The 15,764-nt window shown below is 44.5% G+C and overlaps 1 long non-coding RNA gene across 2 annotated transcripts; it reads right to left on the bottom strand.

Annotated features, from left to right (window-relative positions):
* Positions 1–270: 270 nt before the first annotated feature.
* Positions 271–13,650, bottom strand: LOC139050016 (uncharacterized). Of its 2 annotated transcripts, none has more exons than XR_011508712.1 (5): positions 13,304–13,650; positions 11,913–12,095; positions 10,870–11,076; positions 3,913–4,138; positions 271–2,208 (listed from the first exon to the last, which is right to left on the bottom strand). It is a non-coding gene; the product is annotated as an uncharacterized lncRNA (long non-coding RNA). The 2 variants fall into 2 exon arrangements; XR_011508711.1 differs by having other exon boundaries at positions 273–2,208; positions 3,949–4,138; positions 13,304–13,646.
* Between the last annotated feature and the right edge of the window lie 2,114 nt (positions 13,651–15,764).

Raw genomic sequence — 15,764 nt, 5'->3', positions numbered from 1 at the left:
CAATAGTACGCGTACCCTTGCCGGCTACAGAATCAAGACGCGCGTCTGAACAGGAGTCGGCGTATTCAGCCATCCAGCTGCATTGAATGATCTCCACGTGTGGCGTCTTCGAGTGCGATTTTCGCAAGGCACCTTGAAGTCGGGTGCCACTAAGATTCGTTGTCCGTTCATGAGGCCGCCCGTTGCTGAAGTTTTCCAATACTTACTTTGGACACTTTGCTTTTCGAAGCATCCAACGACACTGACAACAGTATTGGGGAGTATTTAATCCTGTAATGCCCAAACACAGTTGTACATCACAGAAAATTCACAGAATTTTTCCACCTTTATTTCTCGCCGTGGAGGGTACATTTGTACTAAACACACTGTGTATGAGCGAATGTAATTAACAATCAACATAAGAATTGAAATCTTAAGCTATTCAATAACTACAATGGGCTCCAGCCTAATACTGTCGCTACTTGTTTTTCCCTCGCGATAATTCGAACTTTGCCGCCTCAAACAGCGCTGTATAAAGAAAGTGCGTTAGGGATTACAGGGTTAAAAAGCTCCTTAACCACCTTGGTGACTTGGTGAAAACACTATGCGGTTAACAAACACTCTTGCGAATATCTCAAATTTTCCACTGCTGTGCGGCGGGTGGAACTCGCAAACGTAGTGCGATATCACCTTTTTCTCAAACGTGATTTTCAATAGAAACATTATTTTCAATGTTTTCGGGCTGACTTGTTTGGTCAAATAAAAGATACCCATACGCGGTCAGTAGCGGAACATCGACAAGGGTGCTTGAATGAGCGCGGTTGTTCCTCCTGCTACTGTCTATATTTATCGAAGCAATTTAATAAAGAGGCTGAAGTAAGCGAAACAGTTCATTTTAAACTTCAGAGAAATTACGTACTTCCGGCAAACGCTCGTGCAGGAATGCAACACTGGGCACACCGATTACCAGTGTTGTAGCCCTCGGGTCTCAATTTCTATGGGTATGGACACTCAACCAGCTTTCAACCAAGCGAAACTCGGACAGTCCGCTCCAGGCTGGTTGCCTCGGCAGACTTCGCTACACGCTTGACCAGCCGATAGTAACCACACTCACATTGCGCGTTTTACAACAGATCAATACTGCCCCGCCATCTTTCGTCTACGAACGCAGTTGGTAGTAAGAGTTGCGAAGAATGCCGCACGTTTATTAGTTTGCGCCGTCAGTAACATGCAAACGATGCCGATTGGTGCTTCGGCGGCGGCAGCGTGGAAACTTGCTATACATTGCTCCCTTCCTTTTTCCGCTCCAGGCCTTCGTAACGGCGATGCGCAGCTGATGCTACTACGCGCAGCGGGCAACTTGGAACACTTAAACGTGCCCATTTAAACCCGGCCTGCCCTTACGCGGTAATACTTCATACTTAATAAATTTCCACGATGCAACCAGCGCCAGAACACACAATAGCCAGGGGGTAATTAGAGTAAGTTAGCCTTAGGTTAGGCTACGTCCCGTTCGGTGAAGAACGGACGTACAGCGAACGACAAGGACGGTAGAAGTGCGTTCCAAGGCGGAAGAAGGCGGGGCAGTGGCGTCATGCTTAGACACTTTCCCGAAACTTCGTCTAGTTTTCAGTTCCACCAGCTATCCATCCCAACTACGGCGTTCAACGAACATTCTACTGCTTGTCTTTCCTATGCCTTTACCAATTGTACAGCTAGGTAAGCCCCGGTCCTATAGGTGCTGTATTTCGATGATCTCGATCTCCTCCCACTGCCCTACCTACAGCTCTCCTTAGACTAACCAGGACCTGCCTCTGCCAACACTAAATTAGTTCAGCTCACGGCACTTGACACGACAGACATCGTGCATGTCACCGGCGTTACACGTCGTCATTGTCGTCTTCTGGCCTCATGGCCAGCGCTCTTTCCTGTCTCTGTGTGTGTGCGTGCGTGCGTATGCGGGTGCGCGTGTGTGTGCGCGCACGTAACAACGCGTTGTCCATATTTGTGGGCAATGGTGCCAATGGCCACTTCATCGTGAACATAAACGTGGCCGCTTTTACACAGACTCCAGAGCTGACGTTTGAGCAGGACCACTCGAGGCTGGGTCAGCGGCTGTGCAGCGGACCACACACCAACTTGTTCCTGGTCGAGGGACAGTCGTTCGAAGTCCGTGGTGGAGACATGCTCGCCATAATCGCCACTTCCAGTGAGCACGCTGCTCCGCAACTGTAAAAAAAGATTTGAGAGAGCTGGCAATTTCTTCCGGCACAAAACATATGGAGCGCCAACAGTAACGTAGGCCAAATGGAGACCAGACTGCAGGAGAGCATACACGCCGTGGAAAGCACGCTAGGCGAGATGGGACTCAACTGTTCGGCGGCAAAGTCGGAGCTTTTGGTCCTAAAACATCGGCTCAGGGGTCGAAGACCCAAGGGCTACGTCCCCGGGGAGGAACCCAAGATTATCTTACACTGTCACGACGGATCCGCTATCAAGCAGGTGGAAAAGATTAAAGTTTTAGACTTCCACATAGCTGCGGGAGGTACAAACCTGAATGCCATTCAACACATTTCAAACAAGACGGACCAAGTCATCAGGTTACTAAAGAGAATCAGCAACAGACACAGAGGCCTGGGTGAGGACAGCGCTCTAAGGCTAATGCACGCCTTCGCTCGCTGTCACTTCACCTACATGGCAGGTCTATTTAAATGGCCGCAGGCCGAGCTGAACAACCTAAACACTATGATGAGAAAGTTAGTGAAGGCTACCCTAGGTATACCCATCAGCACCTCGAACGTGAAGCTCATGAACCTAGGCGTGAACGAGTCCAAGTAATGAATCGGCGGAGTATGAATTCCGATACAGAAACGAGTGCTTCTTATCTGCTCCGATTGCAAGGCTCACATTAAGCTAGCTGAAGGAGATGTTTCATACGCAGACCCGCAATTACGTACTGTTAACTTGAGGGCCTAAGTTTAGCCAATGGGCTTTAACTAGATTTTAATTGTGGACCACTGTACCATCAGCATAAATACAAACCTGGTCAAAAAATAACCGAATTGAATTTCTGGTGAGGTAGGTACACGGAATATAATTGCTATGTAGCCTCTGTTTAAGCATGTAGCAATAGTCTCTAGTGTAGGTTTTGGTGTCTTAATTCAAATCGCATAAACAAATGCAGGTGAACTTGGGAACGGGACGATATGTCCGAGTATTTTCAGAATTGTTCATGTTTGAAACTACGCTGATGCTGCCCCCAATTGTGATTTACTTATTTCAGTACTAGCAAATTATTCCGAAGCTCAGGATTAGACGGAAAATGTTCAGCTCACCAATGAAAAGTAGTTTACAGGATGCGTTCGTTTCTAATCCGACTTTTTCACTTTTCTGTGCTGCGCTCTGTCGCATGCCGCTGGCAACGCTTTGGAAGGGTGCCGGGGCTTTCGTCCTTCGATTTGTGCAGCTGTACCCATGTTGAGTCTGCGTCGGTTAGGCGTTTCGTCGATCGCGGCTGGCTTCTTCATGGTATCATTGTCGTACCTGGAAGCCACGTCGCAATCATCGACCACCGGATGAGCAAGCCTGAGCGCTCTCTCGTGCCAGCAATGCGGCCGTTGAAGGCGTGCCGAGTTCGGTCTGCGGACGCGGCTGCCTTAGAGTTTGTTGCCGCTGATTTCAGCAGTTGAAACTCGCTTTGTATAATTTTTACACATATTTTAGACCATACGCATATTGAATAAGTCTTAGCGCGCAGCCTTGCGTGTCGGATTAGCCAAAGCGGTGCATTTGTTTACATTGACATCTACATCCACAGGTCGTTGATTGTTAGTGTGGAATGTAGAAACGGTGCATCGCTGACATGAAATGTGAAAATATAGCAAAACGTACACATCTGCAAATATCAGCGGCCGAGCCAATTAAACAACATACTTTTGCACTTAGAAATGCTGAGCAAGAAGGTTCAACCTTGCTGGACATCCTGGCCAACCGACATCCAAAATGGAGCATCCGGCTGCGCGAGGACAACAGAGTGTGCTGCAGCCTTGCCAGTGGCATGAACACTGTGTCATGTACGTTGCTCGCAGCTGCTACATGTGGCTTGACACGAGCATGCTGCAGGAGATGTTCACCTCGCTGCTAAAGAAGTCAGGTCGACCTGGGATGATGCCAAGGCAACAGTGAGAATGATGAGTTTATTGAATAATTGACCAGGCTAAACAGTTACAGCCCCATTAGAGAGCAATCAGGAGTAAGTTTGTGCCATTCATTCCTTTATTTCAATAAACAACGGATTACCACAGGGGTACTAATATGGCCTGCAAGCACTACAGCACGGGTCCATATAAAAGCTAGTGCAAAAGAGCCTTACCTTTAGATTTGTCTTTGACATGACTGTCGAAACCTTTTGCAGTCGTTAGTAGTGTTATATAGCATAACCAGCATGAAACATTTGAAACAACTTTGCCCCTACAATACACCAGGTAATAGGTGCGACGGCTGTGGGCAGTCTATGAAAACGACTTATCCGCTGTTCTTTATAAGACATGACTCAATACGAAGCAAACCCCCGACCTCTGTGCAAAACTGTCAGTGGCATTCCATGAAAATAAATGGCACCATATGTTGTCACCTACTCTTAACTGCTAATAGCACTTCCCAATGCCTATTGGATTGAATTTCCGGGCGAAATGTCTACTGATGATGATGCCTGCTGCTGATGACACATTTAACTTCAGTGATGTTTATATCCTTCATGCAGATGTAGCCTTGCTAAACCAACCCATTTTTGACTGACGTCCTAAACTGATTTTGTCCAACAGGCCACCAGGGCGGGCATCGTCATCATGACGGTCCATCGACCCAACTATGACATCTTCACCATAACGACGCAAGGTGGATCGCCGTCTGCAGTAAACAGCCGTGTGGACCGGCACACTACTTTAATATACTGCCAACTGCGTTGGCGGATAGGCAAAGAAAGTTGACGGCAGCACATGCTCCCATAAAGCTAGGGCTAAAATTAAAGAATTAAATCTAGCTGGACGACTTTTATGGAAAGAATAATTCACAGATGGCGAAGTCAGATGACATGCAATGTCACTCATTCATTCATGAGTGAATGTCATTCCCCCTCAAGTGAGAGAGCAAATGATAAAGGAAAGGTAGGGAGGTTAACCAGGACTGAGCCCGGTTGGCTACCCTACACTGGGGAAAGGGAAAAGGGGACGGAAAGATTAAAAGAAGAGAAAGTCTACTGGAGATATCGTTAGTACACATTTACTGACATTTCATTGCGTGATGAATAAACTTGTTTGTGTAAATTACATTGCGCTTTAACATCAGAAGCATATAGCCTTTAAAATAATCTCTCCGGTTGTCTTATAAAATCAAACAGCTCAGATTCAACGCATAGATCATTCCTCCTGGAAATAAATTTTATTGACAATGATTAACGCTATAAATTAACGATTTGCGTAAATTACTTTCCGCGTTAAAAGCAAAAGCCTATAAGAATTTAAATATTCTCTTCGCCTTATTTTATAACTTCTCACAGCTAAATTCAGTACATACATCATTCCACCAGCAAATGCCTTTTTAATAATAATTATTTACGTGAAGAATAAACGATTCTGGGTAAGTTACTTTCCGCGTTAAAAGCAGAGGCCCATAAGACTTGAGAATATTTTCTCCGCCGTGTTTGATAACTTCTAACAGCTCAGATTAAAAGCATAGATCATTCCACCAGCAAATGCACTTTTACTGAAAATTACTTACTCGATAAAAAAAACATATTTCCATGAGTTACTTTCCACGTTAAAGCCAGAAGCCTATAGCCCTTATAGAATAATATCTCCGCTAACTTTAAAAGTTCAATCATCTCAGATTCAACACATAGATCATTCCCCAGGAAATAATCTATTACTGACAAATATTTACTCGATGAATAACCTAATTTCTGTAAATAACTATCTTCGTTAAAACAAGAAGCTAATAGCCTCTTAGAAGCTTTAAAACACGGTGGAGAGATTATTCTAACAGATGAGATTCAACGCATAGATCATTCCTCCAGTAAATGCACTTTCACTGAAAATTACTTACGCGATAAAAAAAACGAATTTGCAGAAATTACTTTCCGTGTTAAAAGCAGAATCCTATAGCCCTTTAGAATAATCTCTCCATTTGCTTTATAACTTCTAAAAACTAAGATTGACAGCATAGATCATTCCCTCATTAAATAAACATTTACTGATAATTATTTAGGCGACGAATAAACGAAATTGCATAAATTCGCTTCCCCTTAAAAAGCATACGTCTATAGCCTGTAGAATATTCCTTTATCACTTTTCCTAACAGCTCAGAGTCAACGCATAAATTATTCCCACCTGAAATTCCCTTTTTCAAACAATTATTTAAGCGATGAAAAAACGAATTTCCGCAAATTATTTTCCCCGTTAGGAGCAGAAGCCATTAGCCCTTTAGAATATTAGCGCCAATGTGTTGTGTCACTATTCTTAACAGCTCAGATTCAACACATAGATCAATCCCACCTGAAAGTCACTTTCTGAGACAATTATTTACTCGACTAACAAACGAATTTCCACAAATAATTTGTCACGTAAAAAGGAGAAGCCTCTAGCCCTTCAGAATATTACCGCAACCTCTTTATCACTTTCGCTAACAGCACCGAATCAACGCATAGATCATTCTCACCCTCAAGTCCCCTTATTCACACAATTATTTAGGCGATGAAAAAACGAATTTGCGCAAATTAGTTTCCCGGCTAGGAAAATTAAAATTAAATTATGGTGTTTAACGTGCCAAAACCACTTTCTGATCACGAGGCACGCCGTAGTGGAGGACTCCGCAAATTTCGACAACCTGGGGTTCGTTAACGTGCACCTAAATCTAAGTACACGGGTGTTTTCGCATTTCGCCCCCATCGAAATGCGGCCGCCGTGGCCAGGATTCGATCCCGCGACCTGGTGCTCAGCAGCCCAACACCATAGCCACTGAGCAACCACGGCGGGTTCCCCGTTAGGAGCAGAATGCGTTAGCCCTTTAGAATATTAGCGCCAATGTGTTCGATCGCTATTCCTAACAGCTCAGCTTCAACGCATAGATCGTTCCCATCTGAAAGTCACTTTTTGAGAAAATTGTTTACTCGACTAACAACCGAATTTCCACAAATAATTTGCCACGTAAAAAGGGGAAGCCTCTAGCCCTATAGAATATTAACGCCACCTCTTTATCACTTTCGCTAACAGCACCGAATCAACGCATAGATCATTCTCACCCTCAAGTCCCCTTTTTCAAAACAATTATTCAAGCCTTGAATAAACGAATTTGCGCAAACTAGTTTCCCCGTTAGAAGCCGAACGCGTTAGCCCTTTAGAATATCCGCGCCATTGTGTTCTATCGCTATTCCTAACAGCTCAGATTCAATGGATAGATCAATCCCACCTGAAAGTCACTTTGTGAGACAATTATTTACTCGACTAACAAACGAATTTCCACAAATAATTTGTCACGTAAAAAGGTGAAGCATCTAGCCCTTTAGAATATTACCGCCACCTCTTTATTACTTTCGCTAACAGCATCGAATCAACGTATAGATAATTCTCACCCTCAAGTCCCCTTTTTCAGACAATTATGTAAGCGATGAATAAACGAATTTGCGCAAATTAGTTTCCCCGTTAGAAGCAGAACGCGTTAGCCCTTTAGAATATTAGCGCCACTGTGTTCTATCGCTTTTCCTAACAGCTCAGATTCAACGCATTGATCGTTCCCATCTGAAAGTCACTTTCTGAGAAAATTGTTTACTCGACTAACAAACGAATTTCAACAAATAATTTGCCACGTAAAAAGAGGAAGCCTCTAGCCCTATAGAATATTAACGCTTCCTCTGCCACTTTTCCTAACAGCGCCGAATCAACGCATAGATCATTGTCCCCCTCAAGTCCCCTTTTTAAGACAATTATTTAAGCGATGAAAAAACGAATTTGCGCAAATTAGTTTCCCCGTTAGGAGCAGAACACATTAGCCCTCTAGAATATTCGCGCCATTGTGTTCTATCGCTATTCCTAACAACTCAGATTCAATGGATAGATCAATCCCACCTGAAAGTCATTTTGTGAGACAATTATTTACTCGACTAACAAACGAATTTCCACAAATAATTTGTCACGTAAAAAGGAGAAGCATCTAGCCCTTTAGAATATTACCGCCGCCTCTTTATTACTTTCGCTAACAGCACCGAATCAACGCATAGATAATTCTCACCCTCAAGTCCCCTTTTTCAGACAATTATGTAAGCGATGAATAAACGAATTTGCGCAAATTAGTTTCCCCGTTAGAAGACGAACGTGTTAGCCCTTTAGAATATTAGCGCCATTGTGTTCTATCGCTTTTCCTAACAGCTCAGATTCAACGCATAGATCAATCTCACCCGAAAGTCACTTTCTGAGAAAATTATTTACTCGACTAACAAACACATTTCCACATATAATTTGCCACTTCAAAAGGAGAAGCCTCTAGCCCTTTAGAATATTAACGCGACCTCTTTATCACTTTCGCTAACAGCACCGAATGAACGCATAGATCATTCTCACCCTGAAGTCCCCTTTTTCAGACAATTATGGAAGCGATGAATAAACGAATTTGCGCAAATTATTTTCCCCGCTAGAAGCAGAACGCGTTAGCCCTTTAGAATATTAGCACCACTGTGTTCTATCGCTTTTCCTAACAGCTCAGATTCAACGCATAGATCATTCCTACCTTAATGTCACAATCTGAGACAATCATTCGCCCGACTGACAAACCAATTTGCACAAATAATTTGCCACGTAAAAAGGGGAAGCCTCTAGCCCTTTAGAATATTAACGCCACCTCTTTATCACTTTCGCTAACAGCACCGAATGGACGCATAGATCATTCTCACCCTCAACTCCCCTTTTTCAGACATTTCAGCGATGAGTAAACGAATTTGCGAAAATTAGTTTCCCCGTTAGAAGCAGAACGCATTAGCCCTTTGGAATATTAGCGCCACTGCGTTCCATCCCTTTTCCTCTAAGAGCCCAGATTCAACGCACAGATAATTCCCAACTGGAAGTGACTTTTTCCGACAATTATTTACGCAATGAATAAACGAATTTGCCCTAAATATTTGCCATGTTAAAAGCAGAAGTGTCCGGCCCTTTCGAATATTAGCGCTACCGTGTTCTATCGCTTTTCCTAACAGCTCAGATTCAACGCATAGATCATTCCTACCTGAAAGTCCCTTTCTGAGAAGTATTTGGGCGATGAATAATCAAATTTCCCCAAAATATTTCCAATTTTAAAAGGAGAATTCTCTACCCTTTATAGCCTTGGCGCCACCGTGTTTTATCACTTTCCCTAAATGCTCAGATTCAATGCATATATCATTCCCACCTGGATGTAACTTTCTGAGACAATTATTTACGCGATGAATATACGGATTTCCGAAAATAATTTGCCATGTTAAAAGTAGAAGTTTCTAGCCCTTCAAAATTAAGGAGCGATCATGTTTTATCGTTTTCCTCTCAGCTCAGTTTGAATGCGTATTTCATTCCCCCACCAGATGCACTTTTTCAGACAATTGCTTACGCGATGAATAAACGTTTTTGCGTAAATTTGTTTCCACGTTAAAAGCAGTAGCCTATAGGCTTTTAGTATAATCGCGCCACGATGTTTTATCACTACCCGCCACAGCTCAGATTCAACGCATATATTATTCAGCCTGCCAATGCACTTTTTTTACAATGATTTGCGCGAGGAATAAACGAACTTTCGTAAATTTCTTTCCCCGTTAAAAGCAGAAATTTGTAGCCCATTAGAATATCCACTCCACCGTGTTGTTTCACTTTTCTGAACAGCTGATATTCAACGCATGGATGATTCCTCCTGTAAATCCACGTAGGGTGATTAATTTATGCTAACTAACGAAAGGTGAACGATATAACTAATGAACGATTGTACCCATGAACCGTTGACTTAACGAATGATCGAACCAACACTTCGTTTGCCGATCCCGAACACCGACATTTGACGAAAACAGTCGATACAAAGACTGCAGCCATTCTGCAGTCTTTTACGTGCAAGAAACACGATATGATTATACGACAAGGCCTAGTGTCAAACTTCTGATGAATTCTGACCAGCTAAGGTTCTTTATGGTGAACTCTGCTCAGAATGTGGCGTATTTGCACTTACCCCCAACGAAATCTAGCCATGGCCGCTGAGATTAGATCACGAGCTTTCGGGCTTAGGCACACGACGGCAAAGCCGCTGCACCACGATGGCGGTTTGTTCGAATCAAGAGCCACGCTAACGTCCTACTTAGACGAGCAGCCGTCGTATTCACTTTATGTTGACTTCAAATGAGAAGAACAAATTTCGTTCGGACAGTATGAGCCAAGGCTATTCCCTAGAACAGTTAAGCACTTGTACACTGAACCAGATTAACATTGTCAAAATGTCAGTCAGTGCGAAAGGAATCTGCGATATATGTGCTGGCTAAATCGCGCGTTCTTACGGAGAATGGCCATGTTGAAATAGAAAGAAATAGCCATACTGAAACATCGCAAAAAGATTGATGTCAATATAGATGCTGAAGTCGAGGACGTTGACCCAACTTGCTGTTTATTAAAGAATTTAGGATAGCGCGCGCGTGACCTTCTGATCAGCAGCAAACCAGGTCGCTAGAGGAGCTGGCCACCAGGCTCGTATGGTGGACAGCGACCTAGCAGGTAGCTAGGTCCCTGTCCAACAGTTACCAATCAGTACCGTATAGGGTGGGCATCAACGCAGCAGGTTGCTACCACAGTTGCGGATCAGTATCGTAGATTGAGCAACAATATACCAGGTTACCGGAACAGCTGGCCGCCAGATCTGCAAGGTGGGCAGCATGATACCACTTCGCTGGAACGGGAGGTCACCAGATCCGCAAAAAGGGCAGCGAGACACCAGGCTGATGGACGAGCTGACCACCAGGTCCATAGGGCGGGCAGCAAGATAACAGTGCACTGGAACTGCTGGCCACCGGGCCCGCAGGCGAGGGACTAAGACACCAGGCCGCTAGAACAACCCAGTAACCCTAGTTAGCGTGAAGAAAAGTTCGTTCATGAGCGCCACATATCTAAAGGCACATATGCAGTCACCCAAGATAGCGTGAATAAGTTCATTGCAGAGCGGCACACACTGTCACAAATTGAGTGACACAAGTTGGTCTGAAGCTTGGTCGCGAATCCTGTTCACTTAGCGCATCTTCCCGGTTGTCCTACACATCAGACCGTGGACTACTCGCTGACCCAAGGTTGAGTTAAAGAAGTCAGATAAGGATTAACAAGGTAAAAGACAGACAGACAAATCTATCACGAACTGAGTGAAGTTTCAGAAGGGCTTGCGCGTGAGCTAGTTGGTACGGGTCATTCATTTTATACAGCGCAAAGCAGGTAAGCACTCTTGCGTGCATGTACAGGCATAGACAAAGGTAAAACGGTAGCCTAGGCGAAAGCCAGCCGCGATATCGGGGTTGCCTACATAACCGATTACTGAGTCGAGCGCGACATTTATATACAGGGAAATGGCCGAAACTAAACATAGGAACGAAGTCAGCAGAGTCGCTTATTTGGAAATGTTAACCCACCAACTAACCCAACCAGCAGTTCTTTATAAAGAAATTGCGATAGAAAGAAACAACCTTTTTACTCATGCGAGTCTATACCGCAAGCCCGATCTTTTGATCGGCACCAGACCATGTCGCCAGAATATCCGCCAGTTCCACAGGACAGGCAACAACAAACCAGGCTGCCTGCCAGGACTACCATCCACTTGGTCCGCAAGGCGGGCAACAAGATACCAGACCGCTAAAAGACCTGGGTACCAGGCTAGCAGAGCGGGCAGCATGATACCAGGTAGCTAGAGCAGCTGGTCCACAGCATGGGCAGTCACCAGGCCTCCAGAACAGAGGGTCACCAAGTCTGCAGTGCGGGCACCAAGACACCAGGCCGATTGAAGAGCTGACCAGCTGGCCTACAGGCTGGGCATCGAGATGTCTGTGCTCAATAACTGCTGGCCACCAGGTCACCAGGCCGCTAGAACAGCCCAGTGTTCATTGTTGGCGCTAAGAAAATTAATTCATGGGCGTCGTATACCCAGCGGAACATGCACAGTTACTCCAGATGGGGTTCATTGACGAGTGGCATATACAGGTTGCCAGCTCAGGGACGCAGGTTGGTCTGAAAATTGGTAACGAAACTCGTTTCCTCAGCACAGCAGTTCAACGTTCTAGACTTTAGACCTTGTACTACTCCATGAAGCATATAGGCGTGAAACATGCAAAATAGAGATTAAGAAACTAACAGACAAACAAACATATCGCGAACTAGGTGAAGTTTCCAAAAATACAACCCACACTGACTGCAAGTTACAACTGTAATACACCGCAGTACACAGAACTAATATCGTTGTAGGCAGCGTTGTGCCGTTATCTTAGGCTATCAGTATTGAGTCAGTCGGCTCAATAAGCTGCGACTCGTTACTTGAAAACGAACACGGGACCATCTCCGCCATCTCTTAGTTTTTGTGTATTCGTTCGGAAATGTGCGGGTTCGAATAATACAACGGCCAATGGCAAACACGCATGGCAGTTTTATAACTTCGAACTGGCTTGCGTCGTCATCGACGTAATGTGCCTAATGTGCTTCCTTTTGCTGCATATCTAAGTTATGGTGTATGTTCCAAAACAACTCGGGCATTCTGAGAGACGTCTTAAAGGGAAGCTCCAGACTAATTTTTACAAACTGTACTAGAGTACACGACAGCAAAGCGAACCACATCGAGAAGACACGTTTCTGCGGGGGTGCTGGAGTGAAAATATAGCCACTGAAGTAGCGCACACGAATCATGTCTGAGAACTGAAAGTTCATTGGAAAGTTGAGTCAAATTCATACTGTGAACAACGCACGTGCTTTCAAGCTAATTTTCAATGAACATTTAATTGTTAGGCAACGCATTTCTTCCACTTGTACCGTGTTCCTCATGCGATGCTTCACTGGGTCAGCTCAAGTGTACCCAGTTAGCATATTTTTAATCATAAGATTGGATAATCATAATTGTGACTGCACTAATTATGCTTTCTTTTTCTTTATTATAGCGTCTTCTTCACGCTACCTTCCTAAGCGTCATAAGAACCGTTGGCGTCCTCGAGTGTGGGTGAAATTGTTTTTGCGCAATTTCCTTTGCAGAGTGAAAGTATTCGCAAAGATTAGGACGCAAGAAGTCGCGTCTTCGATGCGCTAACCTTGCTGGTGCGGCTGGTAGAGTCGGCCATCGTGCTGCTTCCCACGCTGGTCCAGGTGAGAATGCAGGAAAGGCCAGCAATGTCACTGCTTGACAGATGGGTCCACGACACAATCAGGTCGATCTCGTGCCGTTCGTTCGTGGTACCGATGAAATAAATAAAGAAGAAAACATTACACGCGTATGTGAGGAGCACACAGACAAAGGTGGGCACAGGAAACCATGAGGTTCTACTCTGATCACTACGTCAAACGCCGCAGTGATCTACCCCAAAATTTCAGTCATCAAATGTCTTGGGTACTCCAAGAAGTGTAACTCAATATGCCATCAGTTCTTTTCGTTCTTTTTTATTTGTCGCGCAGAAAAAGACTTTGCTACTTGTACTAGGTTGCGCGTGACTGCGTCAGTTGCAACCTAGCGACGACAGGACAGAACGACAAGTCCTAAATGTGTCCGCCGTTGATAATATCTTTTTATTTTTCTGTTGGCATGTTGTAAATTTAGGTGTGTATTATGAAGCGACCAATTGTGGTGATAGTTCCACTTTCGCCAGACTCACACCCCGGACTCAATGATGTATACAGCCGACAGCACTCTTGACACCTCGCATCATCCGTGAAGGTCATCCCTCAAGAGCATTTCAATGTCGACAAAATAAGGAGGCGAAAGCATTTAAACTCTTCTTCAGGACTCGTTCCTGGCACAGCATGCCTTCCTTGCTTAAGATTATTCGTAGCTTTGCCAGAAGGAGCACCCTCCACACCCTGCCCACACAGTTCTGCCGTAATAATGAACCCACTAAAGTCAAGAGTGTCGAGCAACCTTAGTACTGACACAACTTTATCGAAGTAAACTCCACAAGATTCCAGCATCCCATGATCCTTGTATGGCAGCTATATATTCATTTTGAAATGCGAGAGTTTAAGTTTCGGAGCAATGATTGTCTGCACGAAGACAAAACGCTGCACTATGCTTAGGAAAATATTGAAATACGCCGAAATATCTTGTAAAGATGAGCTAATCAGGGGACATCCTAAGAACTATCCGAATTACGAAAAGAAAGAAATATCAGTAAGAAACTGTGCCTAATTTTCAAGCTTCTGGACCTTTCTTTCTTGCGGTGATCGTTCTCTCACGCGGTCTTGCGAGATCCAGGTTGATGTCATTTAGGGGCAGCATCAGCAACGCATAGCATAACTGCTGCATCAAGTTTATGAGGCACGTATTAGACCAACTTATTTCTTATAGTAGGCTATAGTGTTTAGCTTATACTTCAGTACAGTGGTCACACCGCTCAAGTCTGCGACCACGCCAACGTGCTCCAGAAAACATTTCTCCATGTCCTTCCTACCGCGGTAATGGAGTGCCGTAGGAGTTGGTAGAACTCTGGACTCACACGGTACATCAACTTCTCTAGTGTTGCTCCCATGGTAACCTTAGGGCAACTATTTAACTTCGCTGACTTGCGTTACCTTTCTGTATCATTCGTCAGTTGGCTGATGACGCCTGCGTTTTCTGGCGAGTATATTATCCGCTCTTCGCCTGGCTGCAGCGGCGTAGAGAACATGTAGAGACATACATCAATATGACATGTCGTTGGGTTAGTTGGCAAATTTTTGCAAAAGTAGCACGTTGTGTAAAGGAACACTACACATAGTACAAGCACACTATCCAATATATGCTTGATTGTCATGTTCCATTGTAAAGCTAATTCCATTGGCGACAAATGCGTGCCATATGACATCCCTTCAGACTTATGGAAACACACAAATAGCCCGTTATCAAACTTCTAGGGTGCGTGAGAAAAAGAAAACTTTTCAGAAAACAGTACTTTCAATCCACGTAGGTCAGTTATGACTATATTTGGCTGCGAGATTTCAAGTAGTATGCCTCCAAATTTTCATAAGCAACGCTCCAAATTTTAGTGATGCTATATATTCACGTAACAGTTCAGCATTGCTAGTAACTGAATAGCTAGCGCAGGATACTAGGCATCACTTTGTAAGAGCTAGTTTTTTATTCATCTTCATCAGGATAAGGCGCGTTTTACATACTTTGGGCTCTTTTTTTTCTGCAATATACCCATAGCAGGAAAACACACATCCGATGCTTTGGAGCTGCTGTGCAAGCGAGCACTAGAATTCTTGCTCCTGAAGAATTTCCGCAAAAAAAACGTCAAGCCAAACTTACGAAAAAGACACCAGCGCGCGGCAAGAACGGGCTTCGCCGTATCGCATGCTGCAGCGCCAAACGCGGCGCGACTTCTTACGAACGTCAGTTCGCTCGCTGTCGGCGAAAACTGTGCGGCTTTTTAGTTTAGCCTTTAATCGGGTACATCGCGCACCACAGAAGAGCAAGCGATAAAGAGAGACTGGCAAGCACGCGGCTTCTTGGCGCACGCCGAGCAAATTTCACTGCGTGACGTCACATGGTACCCGATGCCGTCACTAACGACCTGGAAA

Source organism: Dermacentor albipictus, chromosome 9 (assembly GCF_038994185.2).
Source record: "Dermacentor albipictus isolate Rhodes 1998 colony chromosome 9, USDA_Dalb.pri_finalv2, whole genome shotgun sequence".
NCBI classification, from domain to species: Eukaryota; Metazoa; Arthropoda; class Arachnida; order Ixodida; family Ixodidae; genus Dermacentor; species Dermacentor albipictus.
Note: the sequence above shows the minus strand (reverse complement) of the source record. Positions and strands in the feature narration are given on the sequence as shown.